General features: G+C 33.5%; 1 protein-coding gene across 2 annotated transcripts in view; it reads left to right on the forward strand.

Annotated features, from left to right (window-relative positions):
• Positions 1-14,677, forward strand: part of LOC136033808 (phosphatidylinositol 4,5-bisphosphate 5-phosphatase A-like) — a 105,637-nt gene that overhangs the window by 67,711 nt on the left and 23,249 nt on the right. The window lies entirely within an intron of this gene.

Below are 14,677 nucleotides of genomic sequence, written 5' to 3' on the forward strand. Positions count from 1 at the left end.
GTCATGGGGGAAGAGAGTTTCCATGAAGGAGGCGCGGGATTTTAAAAAAAAAATTTAAAGAGCAACGAAAAATTGATTGAAGAAAAAACGGGTTTAATTTCTATAAAGCAGTGAACAAAAATAAAATATATAAACTACACTAACAAAAAATAAAAATACTCCGAATATTTCGGCCCCACGTCCGGGAGCCATTCTCAGCGGAAAAAAAAGAAGAAAATTACAAACCAACAATTTAAGACTTTTGTCACGTCACAAATGCCACGGCAACTAAAACACCATAAAAAAATATAAACAATAAAATAAATAAGAAACAAACTCACATTATAAAACAAAACTCCTGCACTGAGTGTAATAACTTTAGAATAAAACTAAAGCAATTGTATATATTGAAACTTTCCTCTGCCACATTCAGTGTATAAATGGGCATCTATTAAAAAATGAAAATTATAAATACTTGCAACAATATGAAAACAGGTCACCCAACCCCAAAACTAATCAAAATCTTACAGGTTAATGAAACAAAGTTATGAATTATAAATTGAATGGATTTTTTTATTTGCTATTTTAGCTGCCGTCCGTTGACTTCTTACAGCATTGACCATGCTTTGACTTTCGCTTACAAGGTTATTACTTGTTTCGGGACAATTATGCAAGTCAATACTCGTTGAAGTTTTTGACTGGTCTTTAATTAAACTATTATAAATTGAATTTATTCTAAAATCCCCTTCATCTCTATTGGTACTAATACCCCCATAGATAATCTTTTTTATTTCTATATTTTCTCTGAAACTTTGTAAAAGTCCTACAGACTTATCAACAATTTTTGTCTGATCAAATAAAATACTTTGATGAGGAAAATTATACACGTGTTCCGCTATAGCGGATTCAAAAGTTTCGGGTTTTTTATTCTGTCTTAGCGAGCAATCTATCGCATTTTTGTGTTGCTGTAGCCTATTTTTGTAATTATTTTGTGACGGCGGCTAAAATAGCAAATGAAAAAATCCATTCAATTTATAATTCATAACTTTGTTTCATTAACCTGTAAGATTTTGTTTGGATTTGGGGTTGGGTGACCTGTTTTCGTATTGTTGCAAGTATTTATAATTTTCATTTTTAATAGATTCCCATTTATACACCGAATGTGGCATTTAGAAATTTTTTTTTCTCAAATGGAAGGGAGTCACCATTCGATCAAACATTTTTAATGGAGCCCTGGTAAATAAAGTTTGGAAACCTCTGGCTTATAGATTTTTTTTTTAACTTTCAGGTCATGTTGAGCGTGGTGTTAAAATAATAAAAAAAAGTACAAAGTGTATATTATTACACCTTGAATAGGTGCGAAAAAACGATTTGTCTAGAAAATAATTTTCATAGTACTTTTAAATAATCATACTGAACATGATTCCTACAATATTGAACCGTAGAAACACAAATAAATGCAAAGCCACTAGTTCAGTTTTGAACACAAGGTGACAATGTGAAAACACACTAAAAAAGTTCGTACCTAAAAAGATTAACATTTTCAAGAGATCTATGGTCTTTCATTTTACATATAACAAAGAGTACTAATTTGGAGTCTTCCTGGAAATGAGAACATCAAGAAGAAAAGGTACCAAGAATAATAGAGTAATTTAAAGTAAAATATCTTTAATTGGGAGTCTTTCGGGAAATGAACAAATTAAGAAGAAAAGAAACAAAGAATAATAGATGTCCTTCGACTTTCTTTCTTTTTTAACGCCAAAACACTTCAACCACACAATCCACACAAAAGTTAAAGTCAGAAATTAATACTATAGTTGTAATATTACACCTGCGTTTGGCATTGGAAGCACTATATTAACATTGAAAATGACGTATGAATACTAAATAAAAGATGTTTTATACTAAATACGAAAGTCCCAGATACAAATGGTTTACAATACTACACACACGTGCTGCTTATAATGTTCAAAGATCAAAATGGCGCTTCCCATTTGTGTTGTCATGAAATTGTAACCACCTATTGAAGGTTCTCAGGTTAGGCCACCTTTTCCTGTCTAAACACCTTTGAGGAGTCTGAAATGCACAAAACTATTTCCTACGAGTAAGGTTACATATGGGCATTTTGGAGTGAGGGGATATTTCCTCTTGTCATTCCACCCGATCCTTTTCTATCTTAATCGCTCTCCGAACAAAGTCTCGCCTATTTTCCATTTCTAAACGTTGACGTATTGCGGAGATAGGAAATTAAAGTTCCAATTTTTAATGATGATCCGAATATGCCTCACGAGCCAGCGCTCCCTACTTACTAGTACCCAGGGCAGGCTCTCCTCTTGACTGCTCCCCGCTCCTAGATCCGCCCCTGAATATAGTGCCTTTTGATTTAGCTTAATATCCCCATAACTATATTCTAAAGGTCGAACGTGTGCCCAGTTTTTTTCCTGTGACACTGAAAAGATATTCTTTTGACAGCCTGGTTAATCTCTTTTTATTAAAAATTAGTATTTTGAAAATGTCGAGTTACCAGCCCTTCATACGATTTATTGTATTAACAAAGAAACTTGTTTTCTCTTTCTACTGGTACTAATTATTTCATAAAAATTACAAAATACTTTTGAAATTTCCATTATCAAACAGTTCGTGGTAACGAACTGTAGTAAGGAGCGACCCGGCTCAATAGTAACCAAAACTCTAAAAAATTGAATTTTGATATCAATAGCTACATCAAAAGAATCGCATTTTAATGCTGATTTTAAATATATAAGGTTCATCAAGTTTAGTCTTACCCATCAAAAGTTACGAGCCTGAGAAAATTTGCCCTATTTAGGAAAATAGGGGGAAACACCCCCTAAAATTCGTAGGATCTTAGCGAAAATGACACCATAAGATTCAGCGTATCAGAGAACCCTACTGTAGAAGTTTCAAGCTCCTATCTACAAAAATGTGGAATTTTGTATTTTTTGCCAGAAGACAAATCACGGGTACGTGTTTATTTGTTTGTTTTTTTTTTTGTTTTTTTTTTTTTCTTTTCCCCAGGGGTCATCGTATCGACCAAGTGGTCCAAGAATGTCGCAAGAGGGCTCATTCTAACGGAATTGAAAAGTTCTAGTGCCCTTTTTAAGTGACCAAAAAAATTGGAGGGCATCTAGGCCCCCTCCCACGCTCATTTTTTTCCCAAAGTCAACGGATCAAAATTTTGAGATAGCCATTTTGTTCAGCATAGTCGAAAATCATAATAACTATGTCTTTGGGGATGACTTACTCCCCCACAATCCCTGGGGGAGGGGCTTCAAGTTACAAACTTTGACCAGTGTTTACATATAGTAATGGTTATTGGGAAGTGTACAGACGTTTTCAGGAGGATTTTATTTTGTTTGGGGGTGGGGCTGAGGAGAGGGGGCTATGTTGGAGGATCTTTACTTGGAGGAATCTGTCATGGGGGAACAGAAATTCAATGAAAAGGGCGCAGGATTCTCTAGCATTACTATAAGAAAACAATGAAAAATAAACATGAAAACGTTTTTTCAAATGAAAGGAAGAAGCAGCATTGAAACTTAAAACGAACAGAGATTATTACGCATATGAGGGGTTCTAAAAATACTTTAGCATAAAGAGCGAGGTATTTAGGAGGAGATAAATACCTCGCTCTTTATGCTAAAGTATTTTTAGTAATTTCAACTATTTATTCTACGGCCTTTCTGATTCAGGGGTCATTCTTAAAGAATTGGGACAAAACTTACCATTTAGTGTAAAGAACGAGGTATTAACGAGGGTACAAACCCCCTCATATACATAATAATAATTAAAGAATATAAAAGTTTGTTACGTAAGTTAATTCTAAAGTTACGTATATTTTTTGCTAATAAAAAAAAATCGTTAAAATTAAAATTAATAGTTGCCTTTTTCTGTAACCGAAAAATTGCATGGCAACTAGGCCTCCTTCCCCATCCCATATTTCTCAAAATCGTATGATCAAAACTAAGAGAAAGCCATTTAGCCAAAAAAGGAATTAATATGAAAATTTCATTTGAATAGTTTACGTGTGGAGAGTCAAAATCAAACATGCATTAATTCAAAAACGTTCAGAAATTACATAAAAAAAACTAGTTTTTTTAACTGAAAGTAAGGAGCGACATTAAAACTTAAAACGAACAGAAATTACTCCGTATATGAAATAGATTGTTCCCTCCGCAATCCCTCGCTCTTTACGCTAAAGTTTGACTCTTTGCCACAATTCTGCTTTTTAAAACAATTAAAAGCTTTAGCGTAAAGAGCGAGGGATTGCGGAGGGAACAATCTATTTCATATACGGAGTAATTTCTGTTCGTTTTAAGTTTTAATGTCGCTCCTTACTTTCAGTTAAAAAAACTAGTTTTTTTTATGTAATTCTCCTGGAAAGGTCAATGGACTGATTCATTTTCGAAACTGGCATTATAATTGGTTGTTTGCAGATACATGGTTGTGCTAGTTGTACTATATAGTTGTACTATAATGCTTTGGATAGATAGGTGCAGGGAAAACAAATGAAAGTGGATTGATAGTCTTATAAAAAATACACTGATATTTATTCCTTAAAGTCTTAAGAAAATTTAATTTATAAAAATCCAAAGTGAAAACACTTAATAAGGTATCAAAAGTTCGTGGTAACGAACTGTAAGTAAAGGTTGACCCAGCTCAATAGTAACCAAAACTCTAAAAAATGGACTTTTGATACCAATAGATTTATCAAAAGAATTGAAGTTTTAGGCTGATTTCAAATATTTAAGTTTTATTAAGTTTTGTCTTACCCATGAGAAGTTACGAGCCTGAGAAAATTTGTCTGATTTTTTCAAAAAAGGGTGATAACCACCTATAAGTTATAGAATCTATATGAAAATCACACCATCAGATTCAGCATATCAGAGAATCCTACTGTAGAGGTTTCAAGTGCATATCTGAAAAAAAATGTGAAATTTGGTATTTTTGCCAGAAGAAAGATCAAGGATGTGTGTTTATTTATTGTTTTTTTTTTATTTTCCCAGGGATGACCGTATTGACCCAGCGATCCTAAAATATCGTAAAAGAGCTCATTTGAACGGAAATTAAAAGTTCTAGCGCCCTTTCAAAGTGACCCAAAAATTGGAGGGCAACCAGGCCCTCACGACTCTTTTTCTCAGAATTGCCCAATCAAAATTTTAAGATTGCCATTTTCTTCGACATAGTCGAAAGTCCAAATAAATAAACCTTTGGAGATATTAGGGCCCCTCTCAGCTTCTGGGGAAAGGTCTAAGTTACAAAAATTGTCTATTGTTTAGGTATAGTATTTGTTACTGGGAATAGTGCATACATTTTTTGGGGTTGGTGGCGAATTTTTTACTGTTGGGATTTTCCACGAGGATAATTTTTCATGGGGAGGGAAGTTTCCAGGGGGAAATTTTACACTGGGGAAAATTGCCAGAATTCCTATACGAAATTCTTCTTATCTCTTGCTTTTTCATTGCCAACTCAATTTGACCCTTGGAGATATTAAGGGTAATTGTCCAGGGTAAATTTTCGCCGGGATTGAATTGTCTAAAGAATATATCCTTGGGGAGGAGGGATTTTTCAGTGGAGGAGTAACGAGATTTGCTGGCTTTATTAAAAAACGATCAGAAATTAAATAAAAGTTATTTCGGCTGAAAGTAAGGAGCAACATTAAAACTTAAAACGAACAGAAATTATTCCTTAAATGAAAGGGGCTGTCCACTCATCAACTGCCCGCTCTTTACACTAAAGATTGCCTCTTTGTCACAGCTCTACTTTTTAAAGTAATAAGAAACTTTAGCTTAAAGAGCGGGGCGTTGATGAGGGGGCAGCCCCTTTCATATATGGAATAATTTCTTTTCGTTTTAAATTTTAATGTTGCTTCTTACTTTCAGTTAAAAAAAATTGTTTTTTTTTAAATTTAATCTTGAGAAGGCGTGGGGTCTTATCAGTCCTACTCATGTTAGTTTGCGCTCGTTTTGAATTTGATTTGGTTATTTACTTTAATTTCTGTTCGTTTTGGGTTTCATTTATTTACTGATGGTGATTTGTGGCGGATTTAAGCTTGGAAGATTATTTGACTTTATATCTGCCCTTTTTATTTAATGGAGCACTTTACTTTTCTTTGAAAAAACTTACTTTGTGGAAAAAGTTGCCCTCTTATCACTTTTGACTCTTATAAGGGAACTCGAAAAACTTCCAATTTCCAATTAAATGAGCCTCCTATATTTCTGACCGTTTATACGGTCAGAAATATGGGTTTTATACGGAAACGTATAAAAACCTTATACGTTTTGGGGCATAACTTACAACTCTTGTCCCTAGACTCTGGGGGGTTGTGTAGACCCTGAAGGCCTTGATATGATCCTGGAATGTTTTGAATAAAATAGCTATCTCGAAATTTCTGTCGGATGCATTTCTCGAAAAGAAGACGTGGAGGGAATAGTTGCCCTCCAATCATTTTTGACTCTCGAAAAGGGCATTGGAACTTCTTGTTTCTAATCAAACGAGTCCCTCAAAAGTTTATACGACCACCCCTTCCATAAAAACCTTATATTTTTTTAAATGGACAAGGTGTCCTTGTTCTGAGTGGTGTAGGGAGGGGTTTCATCCACAAAGACATAATTACTGGACTTTTTAACTATATTGAACAGAGTGGCTATATTAAAATTTTGATTGATTGTGTTTGGGCAAATGAAGGGGGTGGAGGAGGGCGATGGCTGCCCTACAATCACTTTTGACTCTTGTAAAGGGCACTTGACCTTTTAATTTCCAATCGGATGAGCTCCATTTGAAGTTTCTACGACAACTCCTTCTATGCCAAGTGCCTTGGCCAGAAAAAGAAGACATTGTGCCCGCACCACTCTCTACTTTGGCAGCACTATTGCGCTAAATAATGATTTTTTTTTCCCAAGAGGTACTTCATATGGCAGGGATGACCATATAAACTTTAAAGGGGGCTCATTTGATTAAATATCGAAAGATCTAGTGTTCTTTTTTAAGAGTCAAAAGCAATAGTTGGGTAACTAGCCCCCTACCTTCTTTTCCCAAAATCCATCCGATCAAAATTCTGAGATAGCCATTTTGTTTAAGATAGTTGAAAAGTGTAATAATTATTCCTCCCGGGTTGAAAAAACCCCAATGGCCCACAGGGGAAGGGCTCTAAGTCATGCAAGCTGCTTATTTTTACATATAAAGTTTTTGTCGAAGGGGTGGTCGATTAAACTTTGGAGGAGGCTCATTCGATTCAAAATAAAAAATACTGGTTCCCCTTTTCAGAGTCAAAAGTGATTGGAAGGCAACCCGCCCCCATAACGATTTTTCCCAAATTTTCCGATCAAAATTTTGAGATAGTTATTTCTTTTGAAACATTCCCGTCGAATAACTGTGGTTCCGGCTTTGTTTTCCCCGCCCTTAGGGAAAAGTGGTTTACTAGTTACCCCTTGCTAGCATATAAGGTTTATATGGAAGGGGTTGTCATATAAACTATGGATGGGGTTCATTTGGTTGGAAATTGACAGTTCTAGTGCCTTTCGGAAGAGTTGAAAGTGGATCGGAGGGTAACCAGCCCCCCTACCCCCCCCCCTCACGCGCTTTTTCTCCAAAAGCATCCGATCAAAATTTTTAGATAGCCATTTTGTTAATAATAGTCCAAAAGTCAAATAACTATAATTCAGGGGTTGAAATATTCCTCAGTGCCCCTGGGGCAAGGGTTATAACTTGTGCTAGTTGTGTATTGTTCACATATAAGTTTTTGTGGAAGGAGCGATCATATAAACTTTGGTGGGGGATCATTGTATTGGAAATCAAAAGTTCTAGTTTCTTTTTTAAGAATCCATAGTGATAAAAGGGCAAACAGCCTCCTCCATGGCATTTTTTCCCAAATGGCCCAGATCAAAATTTTGAGATGGCTATTTTCTTCAAAATAGTTCAAAGGTCAAATAACTATGTCTCTGGGGTTAACAAACCTTCCCCCAACCTCCGGGCAAGGGTCATAAGCTACGTAATTTGCTTATTATTCATTTCTACGGATTTTTATTGGAAAAGGAGTCATATTTGATCCTGGGGCTCCAAAAAGGCTTATGGTAATAAGGAGAAACTTTAATGAAATGTTGAGACGGATGCCAAACACAATCAAGACGCTCTATATGCTTGCTGGTCGTGAAAAGGGAATATTTAAAGAACGACTAAGGGTTAAACTTGAAAGATTCAAGGTATGTTGAGGAGATGATGAGGAAAGATTTTATGGTAACCAGCTCCCCATGGCTCTTTTTAGGTCCCCTCTCTGCTCAACCCAACCAAAAATTTTGGAACAGTCATTTTGTTCAAACTAGTGAAAGATCTAATATCTATACTTCCAGGAATGCCATCCCCCCATAGCCCATAGCCTGACATGCAGGATTTATCAATAGAAAAGGGGGAAATATTGGATTTTGGGTGCATCGAAAAAGGCTAAGGGCATTAAGTTGAAGGCTTGGAGAATCTTGTGGGATAAATTATACTAAATCAAAAGGTACTATGTGCACCATGTTTATCAAAAAGGAGGGTCTGCAATATCTTAAGACCGACTGAGGGTATAGAGTTGAAACTTTCTGTACATGTTGAAGGGATGCTGAAAAGTGGTTGGAGGGCTTCCAGGCCCTTTCCTGTGTATTTTTTGTTCCGATACCCCCAAAAATATTAAATCAAAATTTTGAAATAGCCTTCTTGCTCAAGTTAGTCAAAAGCTCAAATAACTATACCTGTGGGGATGACATAACCCCCACAGCTTTGTAGGGGGATGCTGAACACTATAAACCAAACTTTATCCGTGCTGATTGTCAGATGTAATCATCTGATGATCATTATAAAATTGGATCGTCAGCATGTAAGTTGGCTGAGGGTATTAGGTTGAGAATTTCAGGAGATGTTGAGGGGGATGTTGAAGAAATATCACACGGTAATCATCCCCGCCTGGCTTTTTTAGATGCTACCTCCCCCTCATCATTGATCAAAATTAAAAAAGCAATTTTGTTCAAAACATTGAAAAGGCCTAGTAAGTAAGTATCCGGTTGTGCAATCCCCCCAAAGCCCCAAGTGTAAGGATTGTAAATTATGCAGTTTGACCTTTTTTACATGCAGGATTTATCATTAGACAAGAAGAATTTTTTTTATTCTAGGTTTGTTCGAAAAGGCTAAGGTTATTAAGATTAAACCTTTTACAAGTGAAACTAATTTTAGTCGAAGAGCTACGTTGTATAATTTCAATTTTGTCACGAGTGACTGTACAGATTAACTGCAGTCTATCTTAAAAAAAAAAAACTTCCATAGTTTAGAAGGGGTTTTTCAGTTTAGACAAAACATATATATATATATATATATATATATATATATATATATATATATATATATATATATATATATATATATATATATATATATATATATATATATGTGTGTGTTCTGTCTTTTCTATTCCCTTGAGTTTTAGTTGAATCACAGTGAAACAGTCTCCATGATGGTTAAACCACTATTGCCTGAAACACGAGCAGATTTCACAGGATTCATAATTTCTTAGAGCTTGAAATACTTGTATGAAAAAACTTTAAATCAAAAAGCTTAATATTTAAATTGCACTGCTTGTAAAAAGAAGAGGTTACATCTTCAAAATGCTCCATTTTCTTCGTAATTTAAAAATAGGGCAAACAGAAATATTTGATTATGGCAAATCCTCTGTTAATTTTAGACGTGTATGATTAGCCCTTCAGAAGCTAGTCAACTGAAAAACACCTTCTAAACGATGGAAGGTTTTTTAAGATAGACTGCAATATATATATATATATATATATATATATATATATATATATATATATATATATATATATATATATATATATATATATATATAATATATATATACTATATATATATATATATATATATATATATATATATATATATATATATATATATATATATATATATATATATATATATATATATTAATTCAAACATGAAAAATCCCTGAAAATTTGAAAATTAGCTTGTTTTTTTGTTTTTTTGTTAGGTAAAATAAATTCACTACGTGATAAGCTTGCAGGTTTGTACGCAACTAATTGTGCAATGTTAGTAGGAAGGTCCTAAAAACGAAAATTTGCAATTATTACAAATGATGATTCTTTGGAACCACCTGAACTATGAAACGTGATAAGACCGACAGAACGGCCCGGACAAATTAAATTTAATATGGATGAAAATCAAAACCTGGACCATCTAATGAGACAAGACCAATACGGGTAGCTAAAACAAAGGGCCTTGCTAAATTGTCTGAAGTAATCAAAATCCAAAATAAAGAAGAAAGACAAATGGATTAGAAGATATGTAACAGCGAGTATCAAAACGTGTCAAAAATGAAAATGAAGAGCGAAGACATGGGCGGTTAGAAGATATGCAAAAACGAGATTAAGAGCGAGTCAAAATGAAAATGAAGAGCAAAAACACATATGGTTAGAAGACAAGCGACACCGAGAATCTAAGCGAGTCAAAATGAAAATGAAGAGCAAAAACACACTCAGTTCGAAGACAAGCGAAACCAAGAATCTGATACGAGCATATAATGAAATGTGAAAGGAAGCCCTGACACCTGCTAACAAAAATTCTTATTGTTAAAGTTATATTTCTTTTTTTTAATTAATTATACGATTAATAATTATATATATTAACATCATTGACATTTCAGGTCACAAGAACGATCTAAATAGGTCAGGACTTTAAGTAACAATTCGCATTTTCCCCAGGGAATTATGTATACATATATATATATATATATATATATATATACATATATATATATATATATATATATATATATATATATATATATATATATATATATATATACATATATATATATATATATATATATATATATATATATATATATATATATATATATATATATATATATATATATATATATATATATATATATATATATATATATATATATATATAAAGGGGGCCTAACCTAACAAAATACTACTAAAAATTTAATTAAAATATATAGCACAAAAATGTGCTTTCCGATGCACCAAGCAAACCCCATCGACGCAGTAACCCAATAGCTGATGCTCAATTATACATCACTATGCATCTTTTTGTTCAACATCAAGCGAGTTAACTTAGCTAAATGAAGCTTTAAAATAAATGTTCATTATTACCCATTTATTTTGTATCAATTACGCGACTCTTAAGGAAAGAATGCGCCACCGTGCGACATTAATGAATCTGAAACTTTCAGTGTATCTTTTCGATAATTTAGATTGATTGACCATTTCAGGGTTTTTGGTCGACAACAACTTAACCGGGTCTGGGGCGAAACTATAGTATTTACCACAAAATAGTAAAAAATGCCACTTTGCTCTGGCACAATATTTTTGGCTACTTAAAAAGGGCACTAGAACTTTTAATTTCCGTTTGAATAATCAGTCATTCCGATTATCTGAGACTTCTAGTTCGACACCATCCTATAAGAGAAAAAAAAACAGAAAAAAAATAAACATGCATCGGCAATCTTGTTTCATAAAAAGTAAAATACAAAATTCCACATTTTTATAGATGAGAACCTGAAACCTCTATAATAAGGTCCTCTGATGGGCTGAATTCGATGGTGTTATTTCACATTTACCACAAATCCCTGCTTGGGGGTTTTCTCCCTTTTTCAAAACTAAAGGACATTTTCTCAGACTCGTAGCTTTTCATGGGTAACTTAGAGCTTTTTGAATTGTAAATCTTCGGAATCACCATAAAATATTATGCTTTTGATATATATTTTGTTTTTATCGAAGTTCTTTTTTAGAGTTTTATTTACTATTAGGCGAGGTCAATCCTTACTAGCAGGAACTGCTTGTAAGTTCTGACGACTGTAAACAAGATCTCTTTGAAGATAGTCACTAAAGCAAGCTGAACTACTCTCTTTACATGCGTAAGAAAGCTATGCAAACTATTGCAAACTATGTAAACTATTGTAGTAATAAAATGCTAAAATGAAGCACAAATAGGGAAAGGAGTCTTGAAATCCTCAACCTTACTCCAATATAGCGAGGAGCTGACAATAGCCTAAGCCCAAAATTTGCAAAGCACAAAAGAAAGACTCCCCATTGTAAGATTTACACAGTGTCCTTGTAAAATCAGAAATGTGTATGTCTGCTAGGCAACAAACTGATCTTTACAGAACTAGTAAAAGAATTCCAATAAGAACATTTAATCTTTCCAAAGATACAATTAGAATCATAAAATAAATATATTTTTGATATTGGATGTTTCTGAGTGCCACCGATTGGCAGATTCAGGATCAAAAGAAAAGGGGGGGGGGGTTAATGCTAACAAGGAAAGCAGATAGTTCCTTTTTTATAGAAAGTTATACATTGAAAAGGAACGGGTACATTGTATACGAAAGTAGGGATGAAAGCATTTGAGGTAAATGCTCTATCATGTATTCAACAACTATGAAGTTAAATATGCAGCTTTTTAATAACGTAGAACTTATTGGCTATCTTAATTTCCCCTTAGTGACTTTTTGGTACTTATACTGTTATAGTAAATCAAACTCAAAATGAATAGAAATTACTATGAATAAAAAAAAATCTAAAGGAAACATGTGTTAAATCTAATATTAAGCTCAATTTAGATCAAACTGAAATTATGAGAAATAAGAATTAGGCTGCTGTTGACCTCAGATACCCTTAAACACTGCAGGGTACTTGTGTCTTATAGCCACCACACTCAAGTTCTGTTGAGAAGTGAAATTTGGTTAATGCTAATGAAATAAACAAAATACAATGAAAATATAATGCGTCATCAACAAATTTATGAAAACTACAACAAAGAATTATGAAAGGGGGGCCTAACCTAACAAAATACTACTAAAAATTTAATTAAAATATAGCTACAATGTAGTTTCCCACCAATCCGAAGTAAATATTTTCTGGTATAAAGACCATGAAAACCGGTTATTGTCCCATGTTCACGATACAAGATGTTGAGTGTGGTGGCTATAAGACAAAATACCCACTAAAGTGTCATTATCGTTTACTAAAAATTCAAGAGATTGGTTTAATAATTCTCTATTGGCGTCTGAAACCATTGTTTAGGTATATAGGCTAATCAATCGGAACTAAAAGCGAAAATAGTGACGAAAGTATTATCTTCTATTTAACTTGATTAAAACTGTTAAAAAACGGTTCAAATACATTCAGTTTTAAAGTAAAATGTAAATAATAGTTTAGTCTTTCAGTGTTTTGTAGAAGGTTCACAGCTTAAATTTAATTCGTGGCAAGTTTTGTTTTTTAAGTACTATTTCACTATAAACTTTAAGCCCACCTCCAGAACATATAGAATTCATTTAATTATTCTACCTTTGTAAACATGTCTCTATAAGGGGGTGGTGGGTTACTTTCTCGGAATAACTTCCTCCGAGAGGCTGCTCAATTAAATTCACTAATTCTTTTTGTGTTAAAGACTACTATGGTAATAAACCCAAAATTAAAAAAAAGTTTCTTCCTAAGTCATTGCAGTCAATAGCTTTGTTCGTTGGCACTAAAAGAATGGAATAAGTTGAAATAACTTACAAAAATACAGGAAGCAAACAATGATATAATCCCAAAATTCATTTTCTTAACATCAACTACTACTGTAAAAAGAGATACTATTATCCAATATTTCAAATTTTCATTCAAAGTAGATGCCTCTAATATATTGCTTTGGGAATTCCTGCATGAGGAGAATTCAAAATCCTGCTTAGAAACTATGATTGGAATACTAATGTAAGTAGCCAAAAAAAAAATTAAACATATTCATAATATACCCTATTGACATACATTTTCACTTTATTCAATATTCTTCTCGAGGCTTTAGCCTAATCTTGGGCAGTATATTTCATTTACTTGTTGGAGTACAAGAAAGCATGAGCTATTTTATTAGGGTTGTTTTATTCTATATTCTAGTGGTAAGTTCTTTTACCTTTGCTTCGCTCTTGTATAATTTTACTTATGTTAAGGAGTAACCACTTTCTCTCCCTTACAGGGATGATATCTATCATAATTATAACAGTTTACTAAAAATTTTGAAAAAGTGGTAGCGCCTAATAAATTTTCATGATGGGGGGGGGGGTAATCATCCTGTATTTAACGTAATAACAATGCAGTGTTTTAGTGTGGCTTCCATATATATTTTTTCTGTGGACTCGCAATAGCGTATGGAAACTATGAGGATGATTCATTTCACCATAAATTTAAAAAGCTAACTTAATTGTAAGGACAATTGACACCCATTCAAAACCTTGATTCTCCCTGGATACCCTGTAACACGGGTTGTATAGGTAGAAGATTTCAATGTGGTTATTTTAATTAGAACAGTTCATAAATTAAGTTTTGTGCTGCAGGGGGGGGGGGATTATTTGCGTAGTCTATGGTACCTAGGTCCTAAATTTAACAAATATACAATAAAACAGAGCCTTCATATATAAATAGAAAGATGGGAAAGTTGCATCCTCCCAAAGTCAGAGCTGACTTTCCTACTAGTCACGCCAGAATTTGCAAATATAGGAACATGGTAATTTTTTTTGTTCACGATTGTATTGGAATTATCTAGGGAATGATCCGAACAATTAGATGCGACAACCATGAATTAAGAAATCTACGAGCCTTAAAAAATTAAG

This window comes from Artemia franciscana, chromosome 12 (genome assembly GCF_032884065.1).
Source record: "Artemia franciscana chromosome 12, ASM3288406v1, whole genome shotgun sequence".
Taxonomy (NCBI): domain Eukaryota; kingdom Metazoa; phylum Arthropoda; class Branchiopoda; order Anostraca; family Artemiidae; genus Artemia; species Artemia franciscana.